A 26,853-nucleotide genomic window follows, 5' to 3' on the forward strand; every position below is an offset into this window, starting at 1 on the left:
CAAGGCTTCATACTTTTTGAATTTGCAATTTTCACTTGGATTGGGCATCACCATATGAACAGGTTTATGGTTCCCACAGTATTTCAGATGCTCAATTAACTTGTTTTTGGCAATTTCTGCATTCTCTTCCCGAACCCCTTTCACCATTTTTCTACCATCAAATACAGTTAAGCATCTTCTGCACAACTTAAATATTTTTTTATATTTGTCTAGTTGTGTTCTCACTAAAGCTTCAAGATTATGTATCAGAGTATAATGATATGTGCCATCCCCTTCAATTAAGAGCAAATCAATTGGAATAGTAGATTCATCATCAAGTGTACTGATTCTGAGAGGTGCTATCGGGCAATTGCCAGTGGAACAAATAAATACATTAATAGATAATTGTTTGCCATTGATGTGCCTGGCCCTTTTTTCAAATTTATCAATATTCTGAACAGACATTGGATATTCCAAACCCTCCATTGCATCGTCAAAAAGATGTTCATGTTGTTTGTAATAACTTATTCTCTCAGGATGCCTTGAAACTAGAAATAAAGCAGCTAATATACACCACAGAAAACATTTCTGGTCGGTATTTTCTATATTAACCACGGCTCTTTTGTTTTTGATATTGGCAGGTAATGGCAGATATGTAGATCCTTGTAATGGGCTGAATTCAGAAATATTAACATATAACTTGTGTGATGAACCGCATAGGCTCCATCCGGACTCTTTTGCCGCAAATTCAGAGTGTTTGATATTTAATTGATCTATCAAATTGCCTATTATTGTATCTGAATTTGAATTTGAATATACAGGTACAGTTTCTGTTATGTGGGGCTGTGTAAATTTTGTAGCATTTGGTTTCTTATATTGTACAAACAATTTAAGAGAGAGCTTATAAGAACCATTTTGTGCATTAAGAATTGCCTGCAGATTAGAATTTATACTGTTCAAGAAATTCTCAATGCCGCATCTTGGCTCTGATACAAACCGGTGATCTCTTAATTGGCCGTTAAAACTGCTACGGATGGGTTCATGGCGTGGCTGCTTTGCTGCTCTGGCATTAAGAGGTGCTTCGTGTCTTCTTTTCAGACCAGATGTAGATAGTTGCGCAGAGCAAGTATCTTTATGTTTATATGTGAAATATTCCATGCTGTATTTTCTATTGCATTTGGGGCAAATTTTTGTGGGAGTTCTGTATTTGTCCGGGTTACAAATCTTTTGGTGTCTGGCCCAATTAGAGCTGGATATATTTTTATTGCATTGATTGCAATATTTTTGATTCGGCATTTTTGCTGTTGTTTATTATATACAATTTCCTGGGATTCAATTCAAAACTTTATACTGGATAAAAAATATCAGTTGGGTTCAGCTGTGTGATTTGTATGTGTGTGTATGTATGTAGGTGTGTATACACTTAATATTTTTGGCTTTGGTATTTATATAAAATTTCCTGGGTTTTAAATCTAATCTCTATGCCTATCTTATGACAGGTTGTAAAGCCAATAGCCCACAAGTGGAAAAAAAGAATAAATATTCATTCACACTGACCCAGCGCAAATGCCTGCACGGACATGCATGTATAGAATGGCAGTGACCTTGTTATGTATAACAGGCTGGGACAAATATAAGCTTGACTCTAAATATGAGTGGATTACAACAAATATCAGATTTTATAATGTTCAATTAAACCAAACAGGCCTGTAAGTATGAGAAGCACTGTATCAACACATCTGTTCCCCTCAGTCACTCTCACATAACTGGCTGATGCAATAATCGGGAATTTCTGTAAGTATTGGCGCTGAGGAGAACATGCAAAGCAAAAATCAATACTACCGTCTCGGGAATTCCACACTCTGACACAGAGGGGGAAACATGCAAACATATAATATAAGAAATAGAGTGTCACGGAGCAAGCAAATTGAACCTGGTATCCAATTAAACTTAAACTGGAAGTAAATATGTGTGTATATGTATGTATATGTGCTTAATTTCTGGTGTGGTCAAAAATATATCAATTTTTGACAAATTTATGAACAAAAATCTTGCTGATGCAACTTTTGTAAGTATGTGCAAATCAATCTGAGGAGGCTCTTCCTTTCTGAAAAATTCCCGAGGGCATTTTTCCAAAATTCTTAGGTTAGACTAGGGTTCCACACTAGAGCAAGAAACTCATGTAGGCATGTTGAGCTTGATTTAAGTGTAGCAAATCTGCTGGAGAGAAGCTCTTCCTTTCTCGGGTTTATCCCACCACCAATACAACTACTCGCAGGTGCAACAACTACTGCCATCGTGGAGATCAACGTATAATAAATAACATACATAGTGAGAATGGAGCAAATCGAAAGTTACGAATTGCAATCTTTCCCTCCCAACCGTCGCACGTTCGCCAATCTGAACGAGGCGAACAGGGAGATCGAATACGATGTGGACGTAGGCGATGGGTTTATTCATCCTCACAGAGCGGACCTCTACCTTCAATTCGACGTGGTGAAGAAAGAAAGCGGAGACGCGTTTCTTGCAGCAGCAAACTTGATACTCGTGGACAACTTCGTGCCTCACCTGTTCTCGCAGGTGGAGGTGAGGAAACACAACACCGTCATCGACAGAATAGATTATCCAGGCATCACGTCGACGGCAGTGGGAACGTTGAAATTATCCAAAACGGACGCAGCGTACTACCAGGCCGGGGGATTCGAAGCCGGGACCAAAATATCGACGAAAATTCACACGGTGCTCTTTCCCATGCGTCTGCTGCCTGGTTTCTTCTCGGACTACAAGGAGATCATGTGGAAGGGAGGACTGCGCGTTACGTTTCGAAGAGCGGCCAACGACAACGACGCACTGATGCGATACGCTACTTTAGGTCCGGACGGCACCACGCCGATAGCCAACACTTTACCCGAAGCAGCAAAATGCATCATCCGAAGCATGGAATTGAGAATGCCGGTGGTGGAATACGAAACAAACTACGCCCTCAAGTACAAAGCGGAGATCTTGAAAAGTCCCCAGGTGCCGATTCACTTTCACGGTTACCAGTGCGTGCAAAAGATGGCGTCCGGAAGTCACATGGAATTCGACGTGACGACGCAGTTCAACAACATACAGTTCGACATGCCAGATTTCGTCGTAGTGCTCTTTCAGACCGGGAGGGACAAAAATCAGGAAAAAGATTCCAGCAAATTCGACGACTGCAAGATCAAGAACGTTTATCTCAAGAACGGCAGGAACGAAGTGTTCCCGCGCGAGAATTACAACCTCGACATGACCAAAAACAATTACCTCAAACTTTACGAAGCGTTTTCGGCTTACAAACGCGTGACCGAGGGAAGTGTGGACATGTACTACACGCCCAGCGAGTTCAAAGCACGGAGACCCATGACCGTCATCAACACATCTAAGAGAAAAAAGGTTGTGGTCAACGATCGAACCAACATCAAGGTCGTCTGCGAGTTCCACGATGCCTTGCCCGAGGATACCCTATGCAGTGTCATCCTGATTGCAGAGAAGTCCTTCGCCTACGACGTGAAGAATGAGAGGGTCACAGAGCAGTTTTAACAAGTTTTTAACATCTATTTTCTTGCACAATAAGAAATTTTTAGTACTAGCACAATCAGTTATAATGGCACAATACGAATTTCACTAGTTCAGATCAGTTACAATGTTAATTTCATTAGTTATCAGTTACAATATCTTTTTCATCACTATAGCACGAGACAATCAGAAAATTTGCACAAAAAATTTGTTGTTGTTTTTACACAAGAAAATTAACAATAAAATTCTTTCTTTTTTATCGTTTCAGATGCTGTCGAAACATCAAAAACACATACACACACACACTAGAAAAAAAAGCATGCAACTTTATTTGTAACACACACACATACATTCTCCATCTTCATCAAGAAAATATTAATAATAAACATAATTATTTTTATCTATATCTCACAATAAAACTCTATATCCAAAAATATCACAACATCAAAATAACACTAGAGTCGTTAGTACACGTTGCATGCATTACGGAGGTCCTCTGTAGAGTTTCATGGAAGTTTGGGGGAAAAAAAAAAACACGTGAAACTCTACAGAGGTGCGGTAATCTATAACCGCAGCCGTTAGAAAATCTTTTTACTTTTTTGGTTGGGCACCACGCACCCTGGCGAGGTTATAGGGGCCAGGTATCCTAAAAAACAACAATTATTATTATTTTGTTTGTTTGTTTGTGTTACAATACATACACGCGGGCGTGTGTGTGTGTGTGTGTGTGTGTGTGTGTGTGTGTGTGTGTGTGTGTGTGTGTGTGTGTGTGTGTGTGTGTGGTACATCGTTCCCCCGAGAGAGAGGTTTACGAAGGTCACGATATATATAAACATTTGGGTCCCGGACTTGGAAAATTACGATAAGGTGCACTCATCTTTCAAAAAATAAGAAGATGAGAGAATAAGAGAATAAGAGAATAAGAGGATGAGAAGATGAGAGCGCGCGCGTGTGTATATGCCACATCGTTCCCCCGAGAGAGAGGTTTACGAAGGTCACTATATATAAACATTTTGGTCCCCTTAATTCCAGCACTCCAACTTCATCTCTAATGTTGACGACAATGTTCTAAAAATAGAGAGGAAGAAAAAATAAGAGGATGAAAAGATGAGAGGATGAGGGGATGAGAGGATGAGAAGATGAGAGGTTTACAAAACTCACGATCTACAAACATTTGGTCCTTGAAGGATGAGAAGATGAGAAGATGAGAAGATGAGAGGATGAGAGGATGAGAAGATGAGAAGATGAGAGGTTTACAAAAGTCACGATCTACAAACATTTGGTCCTTGAAGGATGAGAAGATGAGAAGATGAGAAGATGAGAGGATGAGAAGATGAGAAGATGAGAAGATGAGAAGATGAGAGGATGAGAGGATGAGAGCTCATCTTTCACTCATCACTGCCTTTTTGCGCCCGTGAAACATCGTCAGCGTAATAAATGAGGCACGGAACAGGGAGAAAAAGTGAGTTTTTCAAGTTTTTGTGGTCGTTTGGTCAAGAAATCAGAGTTGCAGTCAGAGGTACATATTGACACTACTCACAGGAAAATATGGTTTCAATTTGTGTTTTTTTAATTCTCCTGGTAAGTGCATAATTTTAATGATCGGCACGGTTCGTAATTTCACAATTTTTCAGGTGCCCAATTCCCAGTATGTTCAGTGCTCGAATTGAGCCGGTTTGGCGTACCAGTAGTAAATCAAGATGCCAAAAAGCATACGCGCCCACCAGCTGCAACAATCACATTCAACGCACAGTGTTGCCACACACCTACTTTCCGCCACCTTGTCCCTTCGCCTTCCCACGGTCTCCAGATTGAAGTTGCAAACTACGGCAACATGTAACTGAGACTCCACGTGGAGTAGACGAGCAGAATGACAGCTGCGCCCATTGGCTGAAGGTTGAGTGTGATTGGACGAAAACAACTCGCCCGCTGTTTATCCCCAACCACGTTCGTGGCGGCGGCTTTCTTCAGTTCTTGGACGTTAACGAAGTAAACCCGTGGACTTTATAACTGTTTGTCCTTTCAGCAATGATTTGGTTTGATTTATCAAAATTATTTAAAAAGTTATACGCAAAAATGTACAGTCAAGTGATTTATCCGTTTACTTATCATAACTGCCCATACGCATTTTCAATTCTGATCTAGATTCTTGTGTTCGTGGATTGAAGTGTAAAAACAAACGCTTTAAATTGTTATTTTTGTTTTTTGTCCAGTTGGCGCCACGGGCTGACTTGAGTTTAGATTTGCTGCTAAAACGTACACCTTCCAACAAACGCGATATAACTAAATTTGAACTTGAAAGTGCTAAACACGTGAGTACTGAAAAAAAAGGGTTGCATCAAAAGACAGGTCTGTTCATACGAGCAGTAACTTAATTCCAATTCGGTCTCTGTTTATGTTGACTTCAGCTACGTTAAAGTGCATAAGCTGCTAATTATGCAATTCAGGTGCACATAGAAGAGTAGCTTTATCACCAGCTGTTACGTGTGATGCACTGCATCAATTGAAAAGATTTAAAAGCCCGAAATTACACCTTTAACTATGCCATTTCATGCACAAAAAAATGCATCAAATCAAGTTCTGTATGCATGTCCTAGTTCTAACCAATTCACAATTACACATTACATTATACATTCCTGCGGAAACACAAAATTGCCTTTAGTTTTTGATTTACCCTCGTATATAACCATTTCCTTGGAACGTGTCCTAGTGTGACCAAGTTTACACATTAATTCTAGGTTCCTACGTAAAAGTACTGCGATACAGGTAGTACAGTGGAATCCATGAGTATTACCGTGCGAATTGTCACCATGTTTGTGCAATAAGAGCTTCAAGAATTAAAAGAAAACTCAAAACAAGCAGTTGACAACTTCTGCACCAGCATACATAAAAATCCATCGCTTAAAAACACACTTTGGCACTTCCAAATGTGCCTTTTTTCGGTTTATTTTGCCTTTTTTTAATTTTTAGTGCCTATTTTCCACATTATAAATGCCTTTTTGCCTGCCTATTTTAACGAAAATAAATGCCTGAACTTCCGGGCTCTACTTATGATATACCCTGTATTTTGTATTTCCATAAGTACAGTGTTGCAAACTGCGATTTTCACATTTTTTTCCTATAGAAGTGATTCAGACGGCGTTGGGAAGATATACATGCCTATGTCAGGGGAAAAAAAAAATTGAAGATGGTGTAACGAAAATTTTGGTAGCCAAATAAGAATTAATTTTAGTGATAGTGTATGCCCCTAACGAGGATGAAACTTCAATCAACATTGATCAGTTTTATAAAATACTACAAGGAACTATTGAAGACATAGATGAAGAAGTTATTATCCTAGGAGATATGAATGCCAGAGTGGTAAATAAAACCGAACGCTTGGAAAAAGTAATAGGAAAACATGGAGAAGAAATGATAAATAACAATGGAGAGAGACTATTGGAACTCTGTATAATAAATGATATGATTATCACCAACACTATGTACATACATAAAGACATACACAAATACAGAGAAGAAACAAGTAGAAATGAAAATTCTATAATAGATTACATCATTGTGCGGAGAGATGAAAAAGTTCATAAGAAATGCAAGAGTTAAAAGAGGGCCAGAAATAAACACTGATCATAAACTTCTCATATTAGTATAGTGGTTAAAAGTAAGACACCAAGGAAGAATAGAACGAAGAAAAGGAAAAATGACAACATAAGAGAGAAGAAAGTAGAAGAAAGAGAAGAGGACTTAAAAAACTCTGGAGTAAATAGAAATGGGAGGTAAGAGAAAAGAAACAAAAATGATTGTTTACAAATCAACTTATCAACATTGATACAAGTGAATCCTGGATAATTAATGAAAAACAAAAACAAAACTTACAAACAGTAGAAATGAAATATTTGAGGAGAACAGTGGGAAAGACGAGAAGGGACAAAATCAGAAATCAAACAATCAGAATAACATTAAACACAAAAACCAATATAACCGGATGTTGAGCAAGCACAACTCAGACACCTCAGCAGATGGTCGAATAGGCATCGAATACCTAAACAGGTATGGGAAGCAAGAATGGGAGGATTGGGTGCAAAGAGACCGAAAGGAAGACCACGTAGAACATGGAATGAGGGAATGAAGGACATCCTGATCAGTAGGAACATCTCGTGGAGTGAAGGAAGGAAGTTGACACAAGAGCGTGACACCAATCGGTAGAAGAGGATCAGAACAAGTAAGTAATATTTTAAATAGAAAAATTTATGTCATACAGACACTATTACTCAATCACTGTACAAAATTTAAGAATGGAACGTCAATGGGATCCTGAGCTATGTTAGATTTAGGTTAGGTTAGGTTAGGTAATGCATGATAACATATTTTGATAGAGAAATGCATATAATTCGTAACGAAAAGTCCAACAGAAAAGAAATACAATATTGTTTGAATTAACGTCGTACATGAAGCTGATATTTAAATTCTCACTTGTTAGAAATACGGGATGATTAAAAAATCCGATCCCATAGGCCACTCCGTTATTAGTGAACATAGCGAAAAGTGGAAAAATTGGGAAGTTGTTGGAAATGAGTGAGTTTCGATGTAAAGGGCTTGAATTTTCAACGTGGCATGTTCAGGCTGTACACTGGTACGAGCCTTATTGGTAGCCGAAAATGCCACATGCATGTCCTGGGAATACTGTATACCATCGCAATACCACACAGTAATGGGTAAATTTAGAAGTTGTGGCGATAATTACAGGCGAAGTAAGCAAGGAAATAGTGAATATGGGATGGGCATACCACTTCCTTCCCCAGACCACTACAAAAGGCTAACAGGCAGAAATGAGACTCCGGCTGCATTACGTACTTCAAACACACTGCCAGAGGCATCTCGTGAACGCATACGGTGTATGCTGCGCATGCGTCAATTGTAGGAAAAGGACAGCTTGCTCTGCGACGACATTAATGAGCATTTCTACATTCTAATTTCTTCATATAGGAGAAGTATTTATTTTACACGAGAGCACTGAACTAAGCTTATATTACATTTCTTGGATCTGAAGTGAAAGAAAGTAATAATTCTTTTCCCACAATTGACGTATGCGTCACTTCAGAACCAAGAAATGTAATATAAGCTTAGTTGAGCGCTGTCGTGTAAAATAAATACTTCTCCTATATGAGGAAATTAGAATGTAGAAACGCTCATTAATGTCGTCGCAGAGCAAGCTGTCCTTTTCCCCACAATTAACGCATGCGCAGCATTCACCGCATGCGTTCACGAGACGCCTCTGCACACTGCGCATGTCACACACATTCACGTTTTATTTATGAGAGTTAACATTGAATTAATAAATTTTTTTCCAGCGGCGGCTGGTGACTAGGGATGGACAATATCGGAAATTTGATATCGCAATATTTCGTCAAGAAAATATCGTCACAGACGATACGATACGATATTTTTTTTGCATCGTGATATCAACGTTAGAACATCTTCACGATAGCTATATATAGCCAAATATCGTGACGATATATCGCCGACTCGATATATATCGCTAAATATTGTGACGATATATCGTCTAGTTGATATCCCTGAACGATATTTTTTCAATATCACGATATATCGTCTAGACGATATATGGCCCAACGCTACTGGTTCCTCTGAATTAGGTGAAGGGCCAGGAGGGAAACAATGAGGTAATAAAGATCTATTGTTACACATACTTATTAGAAAATAAGATTTCTAAGAAGCCAGACACTAAATTTTAGTACAACAAAAAGGCCGGGACTCGAACTGGGAACTTCGGTGGAGAGATCGAAGGTTCGGCCACCGATGCGGCGAAACTGATAATAAAGATATTTCCTGCGCGAGCTATGAACCCAGGATTATCAATTCCAAGCAGGCCCGTAGCCAGAAACCAAGTTCATTTTTCTAAAGTTTAACAGGATTAAATGAAGGTAAATCACTGCTTATTTTGGAATTCTCGAAAGTGGTACTACAGCATGTACTTGCTCCATACTATTTTTGATGATAGAATTATTTACATCATAGGCCTACAAGTAAAAACGAACAATATTCACTTCAATCATAGTGTCTACCGTACATTCCACCCCCAGCCGATGCAATAAAACTCCTCTTCGTTCCCAAAACTTGGGAACTGTTGACATTTGACGCAGATGTGGAAGGAATGTGGATGATGACGTCAAAGCCACAGATTTCTGTCAAACCAGAGGCTGCAACAGGGTCTGGGAAGGTACAAATAAAGGCGCTCCCCTCTGAAAGAAATTTCTAAAGTCTAGAACTTGGATTCCCAAACTTTTTCGTTACACAGCGCCTTTAGTATTTCAAGACTTTCCCGTGGCGCCCAAGTCAGAACGTCGACCTAACATTTGCAACGCTCAGTTAGTGCGGTTGGGTTGCTTGCTGTACGTTAAAAATAAACACACGTTTCAAATTCAGAAACATCTTATGTGTAAAAAGTACTAAATAAGCACATATTTAGAAAAATCATATCATTTCTGTGAAAATATAAGAACATTCCGCTGCTTCCCTACAAGCTAGCCACAGATCCCCAGGGTGCTGCGGCGCACACTTTGGGAACAACAGGCCTAGAGAATTTTCTAAATACTTGCTCCTACTTAGACCGGTGTAACGGGGAATTTGGACTCCGTAGAAAAGTGACTGTACAGTCAATTTTCTACGAAGAAAAATGACCGACCTCTTAAGTCGATCTTTTCTACGGGGAATTTGTAGCCTCTCCTAATATAAACAGGATTTAAGGGGCAGTCACTTTTCTACGGGGAAATTGTATCCCCTCTTTTAAGTGAGAATTGAGAGGCAGTCATTTTTCTACGGGGATATTGTACCCCCTGCTTAATTGACTGGAACTGGAAAGGGCAGTCATATTTCTCCGTAGAAAATTGACTGCACAGTCACTTTTCTACGGAGTCCAAATTCCCCGTTACACCGGCTCATAAACAAAATTGAACGAATTTAATACCTGCCGTTCATGTTCTGTGAATTTATCTTTCATCTAGTTGTGAGCCAAATAATATTTGCTGTCTACATTTTCGCTCATCACCTCAAACAAATTAGAATGCAAAATAGTTTTACCTAATGTCAAGGGAGCTGGTGCCAGTACCGGGGGGGGGGGGGCTCAGCCCCCCTGGCCTCTGCCTGGCTACGGGACTGATTCCAAGTCGTCGACGCCTGCGGTAAACGACACGACGTCGACAGCGCGAGAATTCCCATACTTCACCAACGCCACACGACGCTCCCTCTTGCGGTAAACTCGCTTCGAAGTCTGAATCGAGGAAAGCAACGAGACGGCTCCAAAACATGTATTGTCAGTGTTGCCAGGTGCATACTTTCAAACAAGTCGTCTGTTTCGTCGAAAGATCGATGTGCAGAATTCCTTGCAAATTAATAACGATAAAAATACCTTGCGATACTGGCATTAAGGTGTAGCGATGTATACCCTTCAAAGCAGTTTAACTGACTAACTTTAGTCCAGCATTTCAATTCCTTTGCCCTCAGTCCGAAACTCTACTTAAGTACCAATGTTTATGCTTGTGATGGGCGTAACTTGATACCTAACTTTGAGGGGAAGAATCAAAATAGGCCTAATTTTGAGAGGGGACAATTGATTGGTTTTATTTGGTGTTTTAAGTCCACTTTATGCGCACTAAGGCTAATCGGGACTGGACCTACAGTTTAAAGTGGGATCCGAACCACTTGTGCCTCCACCGGGTATCGAACCCGGGACCCCTTTATTAGAGGGGACAATTAAACTGGACCTAATTTTCAGGGAGAAGAATTAAACTTGGGCCTAATATCGAGGGGCCAGAAATAAATTGAACCTAATTTTGAGAGGGGAGAATCAAACTAGGTCTAATTTTGTGGGGCAGAATTAAACAAGGCCTAATTTTGAGGGGCAGAATTAAATTGAACCTAAATTTGAGGGGGCAGAATTAAACTGGGCCTAATTTTGAGGGGACAGAATTAAACTGGAATTAATTTTGGGGTCAGAATTAAACTGGACCTAATTTTGAGGGTCCAGAATTAAAATGGACCTAATTTTGAGAGGCGAGAATAAAACTAGGCCTAATTTTGAGGGATGCAGAATTAAACTAGGCCTAATTTTGAAGGAGCAGAATTAAACTGGACGTAATGTTGAGGGGGCCGAATTAAATTGGGCCTTATTTTGAGGCATGCAGAATTAAACTAGGCCTAATTTTGAGGGGGCAGAATTAAACTGGACCTAATTTTGAGGGGACAATTAAACTGGACCTAATTTTGGGGGCGAGAATTAAACTGGACCTAATTTTGAGGGGCGAGAATTAAATTGGACCTAATTTTGAGAGTGCAGAATCAAACGGCCTAATTTTGAGGGATGCAGAATTAAACTAGGCCTAATTTTGAAGGGACAGAATTAAACTTTACATAATTTTGGGGGCCAGAATTAAACTGGACCTAATTTTGAGGGGCCAGAGTTAAATTGGACCTAATTTTGAGAGGGAGAATCAAGCTAGGCCTAATTTTGAGGGATGCAGAATTAAACTAGGCCTTATTTTGAGGGGGCAGAATTAAACTGGGCCTAATTTTGAGGGGGCAGAATCAAACCTGGGGCTTAACTTTGGGGGAAGAGACTCAAAAAATTTTCCAACCCATAAAAACAGCTTCCAGGATTATTTGCTAAATAACTGACGTTTGCGAAATTACAAATATTACTCTTTTTTCTACTTTGCTCCCCAGGTATCCTAACTTGCAAATTTTAATAAACCCCAAAATTTTGGTGAGCAAGCGGCCCTCCTTGACCCCGTCAAGTTACGCCTATGGTGCTTTTAATGTATTTATTGATTGAATTTGTTATTATGGGCACTTCAGCACTTAGGGGATATGCTCCTTAAGTGAAACAAAATTGAGGACAGACGTATAACAAGTAAATAAAATATCTATGCTAAAAACTTCCTTATTCAATTTTTAAAACTAATTCATTCATCCATTGGAATTTTAGAGCTAAAACTACACTGTCTGTGAAGACTACAATAGCCTTACCTAGTATAAGCTCAGGCTGTAAAGGAGCAGTCAGCACACAGAAGGACAACACAGCCTTACTGAGGTTTATACTGGTCGTACGTCCAGACGGCAGAGCCTCGTTAGCTTCCAACATTGCAGTTACTGGGGTTGACTTTTGGTATCAGAAAGTCTCACCTTACTCCCCTGCTTGTATTCAGTGTCATGATCAGCGAATTGACACTTTATCCAAATGATACAGAAACATGCTTTTTTGAGGAACAGAGACGATGGCGTAGTGGCTAACGTAGTTGTCTTGTAATCAAGGCAGGCCCGTAGCCAGACAGGGGCCAGGGGGGCTGAGCCCGCCTGGAACTGCCATCAGCCCCCCCCCCCCTGGCACAGCCTTCAGCCCCTGGATATTAGGCAAAACTATTTTCTGTAATTTGTTTGCAGTGAAGAGTAAAAATATATACAGCAGATATTATTTTGCTCACAACTTTCGTGAAGGATAAATTCACAGAACATGAACAACAGCTAATATATTTCTTCATCTTATTTATAAGAAGTAGTATACGTAGCGGCAAGTATTTTCAGGATTGTCTTCTCTAGACTCTAGAAGGTTCTTTCACAGGACAGCTTCTTTATCTGTACGTCCGCTGCCCCTGTTGCGACCAGTGGCGAAGCGTCCTATGAGGCCCGGAGGCCGGGCCTACCCTAATATATTTGTCTATAACGGATTATTTTATTACTTATAAATTTCATTAAACGACGCTTAATAAAAGAAAACTGAAATTCTTGGTCTTCCGATAATTACCGCAAGTTTGCAACCCTGCCTGGAACCGTATCTGAGCATTCAGCGAGGCCCGCCTAAGAATGCCTCAGCAGGTCCCATAACAACCTATGTGATTCGTGCGGGAAAGCATAATTTCAGGGGTACGTTCGCCTGTAATGTAACCTGAGAGGCCGGCCTCTATTCTCTCTCTCACCCTTTCTCCCTGACTTCCGAAGAGTGCCGATCGTGTACGAGCGCGTGACGAAGCAGGCGTGGACGTACAGAGCTTGTTGAAGCAGTGTTTCCATGGAAGATTCAGAGCTGTGCCGGGAGCGGAGCACACCCAGCTGCTAACATGTAGCGAAAATGTGTTGCTAACACCTCTAAGCCTGGTCTCCTAACCTATCAAAGTAGGCATGATTAGAATTCTAACTGCAAATAATGCATGCAAGTTGGTTACCAGTGTTAAGTTTGGTGCTTTCAGCTCTTTTGAGGAACAGCTTTTCGCGAAGTGTTAGCTGCTGGATGTGCCCCACACCAATCTCGATTCAGAGAGGGAAAGTATTTTATATTTATATTTAACATACTACTGTTAAAAAAAAACACATCTTCCCCTCCCCCCAAACCCTGTTCCGTCCTGTGCCTACCCTTCCCGAGACAGCACGCTTCGCCACTGGTTGCGACCTACCGTTTAGACAGAAATCTGTGACTTTGATGTCATCATGCAAATTCCCTCTGCATCTGCGTCAAAAGTCGACAGCTCCCATGATTTGGAAACGAAGGGGAGTTTCATTGCTTCCGCCGGAGGTGGAATGTGCTGTAGGCACTATGATTGAATATTGTGCGTTTTTTCTTGTGTGATATAAATATCTGTATCATCAAAAGTAGTAGGGTGTGTAGTGAGGGATGATGTCTGTAGCAGTCAACACTAAAAAAACGCTGTTTAAAAAGATATAGAAAAAAATTAGTATTTGTATGATATTTCTAAAATTCATATAACTTAATGACCCTCCACACATAATTTACCTTCATTTAATACTGTTAAACTTTTGAAAATTGGACTTGGTTTACAAAGCCTATAGATCAATTCTAGCTACGGGCCTGAATCAAGGTGTCCCGAGCTCGACTGCTGGTAGAGGCACATTACATAGTGGTTGAAATTCCACTAAACTACAAGCACATTTCCGACTAACCCATCTGTGCATAAATTCGACTTAAAACATTATTTGGCTAACAAATTTAATGTAACAGTCTGCCACGCAGTCCCAATCCTCTATCTCCTTATTCATGTTTTCTAATTCGTATACCAGGAGCGTATATTCTAGGCTATCTGCGAATCCTGAAGTCTAGAGAATAAAATACAGGAGGAAAATCGATCAGAAATTGTAAATAAAATTATTCATGTATCAGTGAGATGATGATGGTGATTCTGGAGTTGGCAACCTGATTTCTTATGAGTTGGCAACCTGATTTCTTATGAGTTGGCAACCTGGTTCCCTATGAGATGGCAACATGATTTCCTATGAGTTGGCAACCTGGTTTCTTATGAGTTGGCAACCTGGTTTCCTATGAGTTGGCAACCTGGTTCCCTATGAGTTGGCAACATGATTTCCTATGAGTTGGCAACCTGATTACTTATGAGTTGGCAACTTGATTTCCTATGAGTTGGCAACCTGGTTTCCTATGAGTTGGCAACCTGATTTCTTATGAGTTGACAACCTGGTTCCCTATGAGTTGGCAACCTGGTTCCCTATGAGTTGGCAACATGATTTCCTATGAGTTGGCAACCTGGTTTCCTATGAGTTGGCAACCTGATTTCTTATGAGTTGGCAACCTGGTTCCCTATGAGTTGGCAACATGATTTCCTATGAGTTGGCAACCTGGTTTCTTATGAGTTGGCAACCTGATTTTCTATGAGTTGGCAACCTGATTTCTTATGAGTTGGCAACCTGGTTTCCTATGAGTTGGCAACCTGATTCCCTATGAGTTGGCAACATGATTTCCTATGAGTTGGCAACCTGGTTTCCTATGAGTTGGCAACCTGGTTCCCTATGAGTTGGCAACATGATTTCCTATGAGTTGGCAACCTGATTTCTTATGAGTTGGCAACATGATTTCCTATGAGTTGGCAACCTGGTTCCCTATGAGTTGGCAACCTGGTTCCCTATGAGTTGGCAACATGATTTCCTATGAGTTGGCAACCTGGTTTCTTATGAGTTGGCAACCTGGTTTCTTATGAGTTGGCAACCTGATTTCCTATGAGTTGGCAACCTGATTTCTTAGGAGTTGGTAAACTTATTTCTATTCATAGCCTACGACCACGTGACATAGTGAGATAGCTCAGACCTTGGACTCAGTATACGCCACTTATACGCTTTCAACAAGTGATTCCACATTTATGAACCACCCTGTATAATACTTACTGTATGGCTCCAAGTCCCAAAATTCCGAAATTATTCTTCGAGATGGATAAATGTACCAGACTGTAATGAAAATTAATAAAACACTAAGGAAATATTACTAATATTACTATTAAAAATGCATAATGTAACGTTTATAAACATTAAATGTTCAGATTGGAAATCATAAGCGTTGAAAATTCAGCATTAAAGAAGGTTTCTGTCAGTTCATGAGTTCCAGATGAATTTATTCTGTATTGCTTGATTGCACGCTTGCCTTCTGTATCTCTCTATACTTTTCTCTTTCTCTTTTCTTACTTATGTCTCTCTCTCTCTCTCCATTTTTCTTAACTTCTCTCTATCCATTTCTGGCTTTTGTCTTTTATCCACTTGTCCCCCTTCTTTATTAATAATTTCTCTCTTATATCTGGCTTTCTCTCTCCTTATTTCTTTCCTTCGCTCTCTCTCTCTCTCTCATTCTAACCAACTTTCCTGTTTCTCTTTGTTTGATTCATATATATTCTTTTCTCTTTATCCTCATATTACTTTTACGTTGTATCAGTCCTTCTCTTGTTTCCATATCTTTAATTTCCTTTCTCTCTCTTTTCCCCACCTGTTTCCTTCAATATTCTCTCTCTCTCTCTCTCTCTATATATATATCTTGCTTTCCCTTTCTTTTTTGCATCTCTTATTTCTCTCTCTCTCTCTTGTTATCGATGTCTTTCTCTTGTTCTCTCTGTCTTCTCTCTCTCCTCTTCTATGTAATTTTATCTTTGTTTCTCTCTTTCTTTCTCTCTCTCGTTCCCCCTATGTCTTTCCATCTTCTCCGCTCTCTCTCACTCATGTCCAGGCCGGGATTCGAACCCGGGACCCTTGAAGTTGTACTCGCTGAAAGAAAGAAAGAGAAAGAAGAAGAAAACAAGGGAAAAGATATAGAAAGAAGAAGAAAACAAGGGAAAGAGATAGAGAAATAGAGAAAGAAGAAGAAAAAGGGAAGGAGATAGAAAAAGAGAAGAAGAAAACAAGGGAAAGAGAAAAAGAGAGAAAGAAGAATGAAACAAGGGAAAGAGATAGAAAAAGAAGAAGAAAACAAAGGAAAGATATGGAGAAAGAGAGAGAAAGAAGAAGAAAAAGGGAAAGAGAAAAAGAGAAGAAGAAAACAAGGAAAGAGAAAAAGAGAGAAAGAAGAATAAAACAATGGAAAGAGATAGAGAAAGAAGAAGAAAACAAGGGAAAGATATGGAGAAAGAGAGGGAAAGAAGAATAGAACAAGGGAAAGAGAGAGAAAGAAGAAGAAAACAAGGGAAGGAGATAGAGAAAGAGAGAGAAAGAAGAAGAAAACAAGGGAAAGAGATGGAAAAAGAGAGAGAAAGAAGAAGAAAACAAGGGAAAGAGATGGAGAAAGAGAGAGAAAGAAGAAGAAAACAAGGGAAAGAGATGGAGAAAGAGAGAGAAGGAAGAATAAAACAAGGGAAAGAGAGAGAAAGAAGAAGAAAACAAGGGAAGGAGAGAGAGATAGAGAGAGAAAGAAGAAGAAAACAAGGGAAAGAGATGGAGAAAGAGAGAGAAAGAAGAAAACAAGGGAAAGAGATGGAGAAAGAGAGAGAAAGAAGAAGAAAAAGGGAAAGAGAAAAAGAGAAGAAGAAAACAAGGAAAGAGAAAAGAGAGAAAGAAGAATAAAACAAGGGAAAGAAATAGAGAAAGAAGAAGAAAACAAAGGAAAGATATGGAGAAAGAGAGGGAAAGAAGAATAAAACAAGGGAAAGAGATGGAGAAAGAGAGAGAAAGATGAATAAAACAAGGGAAAGAGAGAGAAAGAAGAAGAAAACAAGGGAAGGAGATAGAGAAAGAGAGAGAAAGAAGAAGAAAACAAGGGAAAGAGATGGAGAAAGAGAGAGAAAGAAGAAGAAAACAAGGGAGAGAGAGAGAGAGAGAGATATGTGCTCACTGTTGAACCAAGTGGAGCACTTGAAAGTCATTTTTGCCGTTTGAATGTCTCTGACTTTTACCTTATCTTATCAATGACACTTTCATATTTGATGAACCATGAGCATCACCACGCTCCAACCGCCTTCATCTTCCAGTTAATCATTGATAAAAGAGGCTGGGCGAGCCCAAGAACTTATATATACAGGTACGTACATTAGCGGGCAAAATCCCGCCTGAAATCACGTAATTTGCGAATCGAACCCGCATATAAGTCAAACAGCCTATCAACTGGACTGGACCTTCGTGGTTTCCTTGATTTTTAGGACGTTAGGAACAGTTTCTGTCCAGCCAAACGCGAGGCCCCTTAACTGCTCCTCCCCCACCGACCCTTCTCTGATGTGAGCTTGGGAGAGATAGGTCTGTACGCTGTATTGTCGCAGGACGAGAAGAAAACATAGCATTACGCTTATGGGAGTATTATTTTTATTTGTTTTCTGTTGGGAATGCCAAACTTCCGACGGCGTAGAAAAAAACATGAACGGAAAGAGGAAACGAAGATTTGATTTGTCGTAGGAAAAAATCGAAAACCAGCCGTAACTTGAAGTTGTTGCATTTTTGTCTCCATGACAACGTTCGTATTGATCATATGTTCCAAACATGGTGTCCCGAGTGGCGTGCACAAGGGGGGGGGTTGGTGGGGGGGTCATAACCCCCCTTTGGCCCAGTATTCCTGAAAAAAGAACGTCAAAGGTAGGAAAAGATGGCAGAATTAGAGCTGACTACCAGAAAAAATATACAAAACCCCTCCCTTTCGAAAATCCTGGGCACGCCGCTGTGTCCAGCTTAATAATCAACTTGAAAAATTCGCTTCCACTTTCAACATGGGGAGAAATTCATACTCTCTTGTATGGTATCTTTCTTGTAGCAGTGCCCTGAAATAAATACAAGGCTGGTGGGAAACTCTCACCCTTCACCTTAATCGGGAAAATGCGATAAACCGTCGATCCTGGCAACCCTGCCCGTCCCTCTGCTCCACGAGCGAAACGTCACTTCCGCTGGCCGTGGCCGAGAGAGCGACGGTTTCGGCGGGAACCTTGTTGCCTGGCAACGCGCGCCGCTTCCCTCCAATACGAAGATTCCCGACGGACACCCACGCGGCGGGTTTGTATAAAACCGTTCGTGCGGTGGCGTTCCCGAGCAGCAGGCGTGCGAACTCCAAAAACGGGCGAACACACCGAGCGAAGAACTCGGCTCCTGCCTCCACACGTGTTCTCGCTCGCCGCGCAACGAAACTCAGGAACTTGTGTTCAAGAAGAAAGAAAAGTGTGAACGTGGTGTAGTGTTTACGGTGAGCCTTGGCGGTGTTGTGTTGACGCTGGATATCTTCTACTTTTCCCTACGAACGCAGCAATAGACACCGTCTTCTTGGATCCCACAAGGAGAAACCAGTAAGTACTATTTGCATTTACCTATTTCTATTTTTACGTAGTTTGTCTATTTCTGCAATTACTCGTAACGATAAGAACGAATTCATTAGCTCGTAGGCGTAACTTTCCGGGGGCAAAGAGGCACTGCCCCCCCCCCAATGTGCAGGTTTATTGAAATTTACAAGTACTTTTGTTAAACTCCTTGGACCAAAGAAACAAAGTACAAGTAATTGTTATGTTTTCGCAAATTTAACAGTTTAGCAAAATTGTCCTGGACACCATTTTTATGAGATAGGCAACTTCTTGATTTTGCCCCAAAGTTCGATTCTGCTTACACAACAATAATGCTAAATTAAATATCGTCCTTGCTATCAGAATTATAATATCGACAGTAATTAGAGCTATGAGGGCTAAATCAAACCTCATTACGAAAGATTCTGCCCATCTCATCAATCAATCACATGTCGTGAATCCTCCTAAGAACAGCAGCAGAAGACAACACTTAATTAATGTACCTGACAATATACATCCTAATAACATCCACCGTCACTATATTATTTTCCATATGTAAATACATATTTATGTATGAAGCTGAAATCAGTTACATTTGTATTATCATTGCACATCATGGAATATAGACTCGAAAAATTCAGTTTTTATTTTTCATATTTTTGCATATATTAGGTTTTGGTTCATATTTTACATATTTGAGTTATTTTTGTACATATTACTTCCATATTTCAGAACATTTCTCAACATATACTACATATTCGCACAATAACTGCATGTCCCCGAAAGAGTTGGATGAATTTCTTGCGAGTAACTGACAAATTTGAAATACACTCCCATTCATTCTTGCGATATTGGTGCGGTGCGGTGCGGTATTATATCATAATCGATATGGAGTGTCATGCTTATATTTGACTCCAATCTGTTATATTCTGTAGACAACATCTTTAACAATTAACTTCGTATACATAATAACAAGAACAAGCTTCGGCAACTGTCGCTCGAAATTTTAGTCCATATAAATACATCTACATCTTAAGAGACAACAGAAGTGAATACACGTTCTAATACTTACAACAAAATTTTGTTATTCATTCTTTTGGAAACAGAAAAGGAAAACACATTTTGTGTTATTTTACAATTAATGCGAGTGTAAGCTTGTGAAGTGTCTTATATTATTAAGAATGTAATTTTTGACAATTGTAAATCCATATTTAGCTCCATCTTTTGGTGAAAATATCTAAATACTTATTTACATATTTTTACTACATATCAATCCGTTCGCTGCTTATTATATACCTTAACTTGTTATATACATGGATGAACTGGTGACAGGACGAAGTGATTTATCCAAAATTTTTGTGAACCCCTAAATTTTTACAGCTATTTTTTTTTTTTTGTAATTTTTGATGCTCAATTTTACCAATATAGCACTTACAGTCGGCTAAACCCTATATCCAAGATTGATATGATTTGCTTTATTTTACTTCGCTTCTTATGCCACTCTTGGCTAATTTACGAAGATTGGGATGAGTGATGATATGATGAATGGACGCTCACAAACATGCCCAGGCCAGGATTCGAACCAGGGACGCGATGTGCTAACCACTCCGCCACGGCTACATCCAACCAACGCTGGTTTCGTAACATGTTACATTGAATATTGAACCACAGAGGCCTGTTGTACGACGCTATTTCTTCGTTTCTATCTTTAACAGCGACGACGAGGATTAATGACGATTAAAACAAAGCCCACAAAAACGACGACCAAAGACCAACCGGGGCTTGGGGGGGCTCGAGCCCCCCCAATGTTAACGATGTGGGGGCAGAGCCCCCCAAATAATTTTGCTTAAGAGGATCTAATGTATTATTTTGCTTCTCTTGTAAAGTTTACTCTGAATTGTGCCAAATGAATTTAACGTTAAATACACATTTGAAATGTTATAGACCATCATCTTTGGGGGGCTGAGACCGCTAAACCATCAACTTTGGGGGGGGGGCTATGACCAGAGACAGCAAAACACATGACTTCTAAGTATATAATTATGAGTATTGTTAACATTTTTACTAAAAAGAGACGTTCGGGCTACAAATGGTTCTCACATGACATTCAGAACGAGATCATTGATATATTAGGGAGATCTGTTTTGCGCTGCGTGGTAGCAGATATTAAAAGTCGGGAATATTTTGCTATTATGGTTGACGCAACTTGTGACATATCCATCCGTGGACAATTGACATTTTGCATTCGAACTGTAAATGAAAATGTTAATATTTTTGAGGAATTCATGGGCTTTTACGAGATTCCGAACCCTGAGGCCAAAACTTAAAAAAGGGAGGGAGTGAGTCATTCATTAATTTATTTCAGTGATCAGAGCCCTCCAATAATTCTGACAAGGGTAGGATTCGAACCCACAGCCTTCAAAATCAGTTCTTCTCCGCTATGTATGGTGCTTTTCACACCGCTTTTGCTTCTCCGATAAAATGGTGATCAATTTTCCATTTTTTTCCCTATTGGGTGTCCATTTTCTCCCACTTTCAAATACGGTTTTTTGTTATTAAAAACACTTCAGGAAATTTCCATATCTGTATATCTAGGACGCCATTTAATTATATGTTCAGTAGATAATACATTCCCAAATTATGCTGTGCAATGTGTCTTCACCGCAAAAGATCCTGGGAACCCTCTTGTCAAATCGCGCCAGTAAGTATGAATAATGATTAGATGAAATCACTAGCGTAAACAATTTTTTTTTCGGAGGGAGTTTGAATTGTACTATAAACCTTTTTACTATACTATAAACCTTTGTAAACGTGGATGTTCTAGGAGGTGGTCGTAATTTGTTAAAATGTTAATCGGGGATCATATGGACATGTTAAAGTTACAGTGGTGTAAGTCACTTTTTTTTAAAAAAAAAAAAAAGACTTAGACACAGAAACCAGATCTATATAAGTCAATCTGTTAACAGAAAATATTCATTCAACTGCCAACATACGACAGTAATATCGGGTTCGAGTCCAGACATGCACTTTCCTGACCGTTGATATTCCAATGGTTAACATATAAATCCTTTTATCAATTGAAGAGGTTGTGGCGAGATGAAACCACATTATTTATCATCAAAAAACATTTCAAAATGAAATTACTTGAAAGTCAATTAGAAACATTATTGAAACAGACACCAAGTACAGTGGGGATCCATGAGTATTATCATGCAAATTGTCCATGACTATTTTCATTAAGTTTTCTTTTACGTTCTCTGTGTTTTTAAGCGATGGATTTTTATGTATGCTGGTGAAAAAGTTGTCAACAGCTTGTTTTGAGTTTTCTCTTAATTCTCGAAGTTCTTATTGAGTCAAATAAAGTCCACGAACATGGTGATGGACAATTTGCACGAATATGGTGATGGACAATTTGCACGGTAATACTCATGGATCTCACTGTACAAGTAGCAGAATACATTTCGAATGTACACCCATAATATTGTGAAATATGGCTCGACATTTTCTCGTCCCGACAGATTCAATTGTCTCCTTCCTGGTACCATACTCCATATCAAACTGCTTGCTCTGTTGTAGACAATAAATACAATCAATTGTGTTGTAGGTTTGATTCTCAGCCATGGTCGCGTACAAGGGAAGGGGTAAACGGGTTCGAACCCCTACCATTGATTTATTAAACATTTTGCATTAATTACATAATCAAATAAACACTTAATCATTTCATTATATGTTTTTGGAAAAAATTTGAAGTTTAATATATATGGATAATTTCTAATGGAAGGTCACATGTTTTTCACTTTCAATATTATTTTCTTCATAACCTAAGTATGTTCGAGAATTTGTTATTGAGAAAATATGCTGTAATTGGCAATAACTAATTGTATATATTCTCAGTGAAAATGCAGACATATTTCGATAGATTTCGTCAAAAAATGAATATATACATATGAATGCGTTCCTACAAAGGTAAAAAAAAAAAAAGGTAAAGTGTTTCCCTGTGCAAAGCACCACGCCATGAAGGCGTATAGGGGGTGTGGGGGTAACGCCCCACACTTTCTTGATCCGGTCGTGAGTGGGGGTGATGTGATCAGCATCACGCCCCTGACCGCCTTTACCCCCCAGGGTTTCCCCCAGGTACCCATGTTATTCGACGCTGGGTGGGCGCCGGGGCCGCTTCCACCGTTAGAAAAGTTCCCGGATTTGAACCGGCCGGGGATCGAACCCGGGACCTTGAGCATGGTAGTCAGACGCGTTACCGACTTTTTTTTTTTTTTTTTTTTTTTTTTTATAAAAAGGAAATACCCCCTACACGGAGGTATCCCTCACCATACACTCTTTTTCTTACTTTTACACTTTTCAATTCTTACATTTTTCTTTCTTTCTTATCAACTGGACGAACACAAATACCCATGCCTTACCCGGGACTCGAACCCAGAACCCCTGGCGTTGTAGCGCGCTCTGCTAACCACTTCGCCACGGAGGTCGACAATCGACTGAGCCACCGCGGCCACTACAATAAACATATTGAATAATAATAATAATATTAATAATAATTGTTGTTAGTAGGTGCACATTGATATACACAATGAGATTGTTTAAAATGAAATATATTATTCATTAATTTAAACTGTTTAATAATAATAATTATTAGTAACCCTTTTACAATTAATTACAATATAATGATTTACATCGAGCAGTAATTACTACTATCATTATTAAAGGTCCATTAAGTATTAACATTTTCCTATCCTTGGGCTTGATTTGATTTGATTTTTGGTATTTAGCGTCGCTTTTTTGCCACCTTTAGCTAATCGCGACGATGAAGGTGTGGTGGTCAGATGTTATTGATGAATGGACACTAAGAGATAACACCCATGGCCTGGCCGGGATTCGAACCTGGAAACCTTGGTAACCATGGAGTTGGTTTGCAAAATTATGTGGTTGGGCCTCTGTGCACAAAGTGAACTAAACCAGAATACAGGAATCGTTTCCAAAGTAAGTTATGTATTGCTACTATTGGAAACCAGCGTGAAATGAATGTATCTGCTTCTCACTAGCTTGTGTGCACGAAAAGAACACTTCAAGGAAACAAATTTTGAAAACATGGGAGGTGCATCATTTGTCCTGTATGCAAGAAATCCCTTAGGAAGTCAGATTTTTATGGTTTTGGATCCGATTTAAAACTGAAGCTTCCGCCTCCCCCATTAGCCTTCGTCCACAAAATTTAGTTTTGTACAGGCACTAGAATTAATAAACGGGTTATCTTGCTTATAATTAGGGAAGGGATGATCGGGAAAGGTTCTGAAAATGTTTTCAGAAAGGTTTAAAAAAAAGGTGCTGATAAAATGCCTTCATTCAATGCTCTCTTTTCCTGCGCCTCCTGTATATAATGAGCGCGGACCGCGAAGAGAACTGTGGTTGCGCGCGGACCGCGTAGAGAACTGTGGTTCTGCCGAATAGGTTTTGTTGAAGTTTGTGTTTTCTCTCACGGGTTTTCCAACATTATCTTGGGAACTATTGAGGTTGCAATGTTTATATTATACCATTTTAGAGCTCTTGTTCTGCTCTACCAAATGAGACTATATGATTTTATATAGCTGCTCAAGAAGAGTGAATATAATTTATTTTTCTGTCCAATTCCTTAACAAAACATGAAAGAAAAGGAAGGAAATAGGTGCTGAAGCATCGAATAGGGGTTAAAAATGGGATAAATGTGCTAATCTTACGAAAAGGTGCAACAAAGTGTGTTCATTTCACTTGATTTCATGTCCTAAAATACATATCTCCAACTATAGGTGTGAAAACAGCTATATTTTTGGAAAGGTGCTACACCTCAAAATCCGTTCCCTTCACTGTAAAAAATGTTGGTGTTAAAACGACACACAGTGTGGTCCCTGGAGATGTACACCACATTTTGGTCAACGTTTAATCTCACTGGTGTTGAAATAACACAGACAAATGGTTGCAATGAACACCTTTTTGACACCACTGAGCTTAAATGTTAACCAAAATGTGGTGTAGACCTCCAGGTCTTTAACACCAACATTTTTTACAGTGTACTTACAATCATCAAGCACTTTCAGTAGTGATTGTAGATCAAACACTCCTGTACGTCATGAACATAGTCATACATGTCGCTCAGATATTTTTCAGGTCACACGTAATAATCCGTAACGAATCGTAACTACAGTTCCGCAAAAATCTTAACCGACCTGTCCGGTGTAGCGGATAGAGGGGATTGACCCGAAACATCCTGTGCACAGGCACAAATGTTTGTCATTCATCCTCGTAATCATCATCATTATCCTTCACCATTGTCAGGTTAATCTAGTACAAAATAAAATATTTTGTAAAGTACAAATTACAATTTTTATTCTCCACGAAAGTGAAAAAATTTTACTTCGATGTGACGTCATAATATGTAAACATAATAGGTACAGTGTATGTGGGCAAGCGAGTTGAGTGGTCGAGTCACGATCATGCCACGCAAGGTTTCAGGTTCAAGTTCCGGCCTTTATCCACCTTTATCCAATCATCAGTCATACTCATCGTCGCGATAACAACTAGAAATAAAAAAATAATAATATCGGTCCCGCATTCAAGTTTCAACATTAAACTATCGATTATTATAATTTAGACAATAGTTTTGTGTCCCGTATGCCAAAGAATAATAATAAAATATTTTATTGTTAATATTATGCTGTTAAGAATTACCTGAAAGCCAAAATATAGTAGCACTACGTCAGTTACAACAATAATATAAAATAAATATCGTTCTTGTTTATGGGCAGATAACGTTAGCTCATGATTTAAATTAATAATTTTGTCGCATGATCTCCAGATTTTCTAATTTACTTGAATTTGGAATAAGAATCAGGTATGTTTATTATGAATTATATCATCTTCATCTAATGCTGATGACTTTTAGTAAAAATTACGTGACAATAGTATTACAAGACTATGATGATTAAAATGCTTTAATTTCAAAAATTTTAGCGCATATCATAGGTTCAGAAATATAAAAGAGATATATAATTTGTTTAAATTTAATATATATTGGAGTAACAGTAGTTTTGTTGCGAAATTCAGTACGAAATTTTATCACTTGCTAAACTTAATTTTACAAGCTGATGGCAATTTTGCAAGGTGACGTAACCAAAATTATTTTTGAAACTTTGGTGCTGTAAGAAAATGACCCAACCTTTATCCAGCTCTGCATGAATTCCTCAAGGACTGTGGAGAGGGTCAGAGGAGAGCTGGCACAGTTTTTTGTTTTCCAATCCCACCTATGACTAGCCACAGTGTACTTTTATAGGAGGAAAATAGTCGAGGGCTAGCATTTTTTTTTTTTCGAGTTTCAATCGCCGATAACGCAATGTTATGTAAGCGAAAGGAAAGGCTATTTTTTGTTCCTGGTATTTGGTTTTCTCCATGCATTTTTGGTATCTACGCATAAAGTACTTGTAATACTAATAAGTGATGGTGATTTTCATATGTTTCAGAAGTTCGAATAATCGAGCAAAAAGTTGTTAGTCATCGTTATACACACCACACAATGAACTTGATTTTCCTGTTGCTTTTTACCCACGCGATGAGAACAGGATTTATTGATTGATTTGGTGTTTTTGAGTCCACTTTATGCACAGTAAGGCAAATCGGGACTGGACCTACAGTTTAAAGTGGGATCCGAACCACTATGTGGCTCCACCGGGTATCGAACCCGCGACTCATTGATTACAAGGCAACGACGATGCCACTGCGCCATCGGGGAGGCCCCGCCATGAGAACAGGAAAA

General features: G+C 39.2%; 1 protein-coding gene across 2 annotated transcripts in view; it reads left to right on the forward strand.

Annotated features, from left to right (window-relative positions):
• Nucleotides 1-18,924: 18,924 nt before the first annotated feature.
• Nucleotides 18,925-26,853, forward strand: part of sr (zinc finger domain-containing protein striped) — a 386,420-nt gene continuing 378,491 nt past the window's right edge. The window contains exon 1 of one of the 2 annotated variants that reach the window (XM_083143408.1): nucleotides 18,925-19,067. The gene's annotated coding sequence lies outside the window, so the exon portion shown is untranslated. The remainder of the gene's footprint in view (nucleotides 19,068-26,853) is intronic. The other variant, XM_083143406.1, reaches the window with a different exon arrangement.

The sequence above is a fragment of the Lepisma saccharinum genome, chromosome 21 (genome assembly GCF_977018435.1).
Source record: "Lepisma saccharinum chromosome 21, izLepSacc3.1, whole genome shotgun sequence".
Classification (NCBI taxonomy): domain Eukaryota; kingdom Metazoa; phylum Arthropoda; class Insecta; order Zygentoma; family Lepismatidae; genus Lepisma; species Lepisma saccharinum.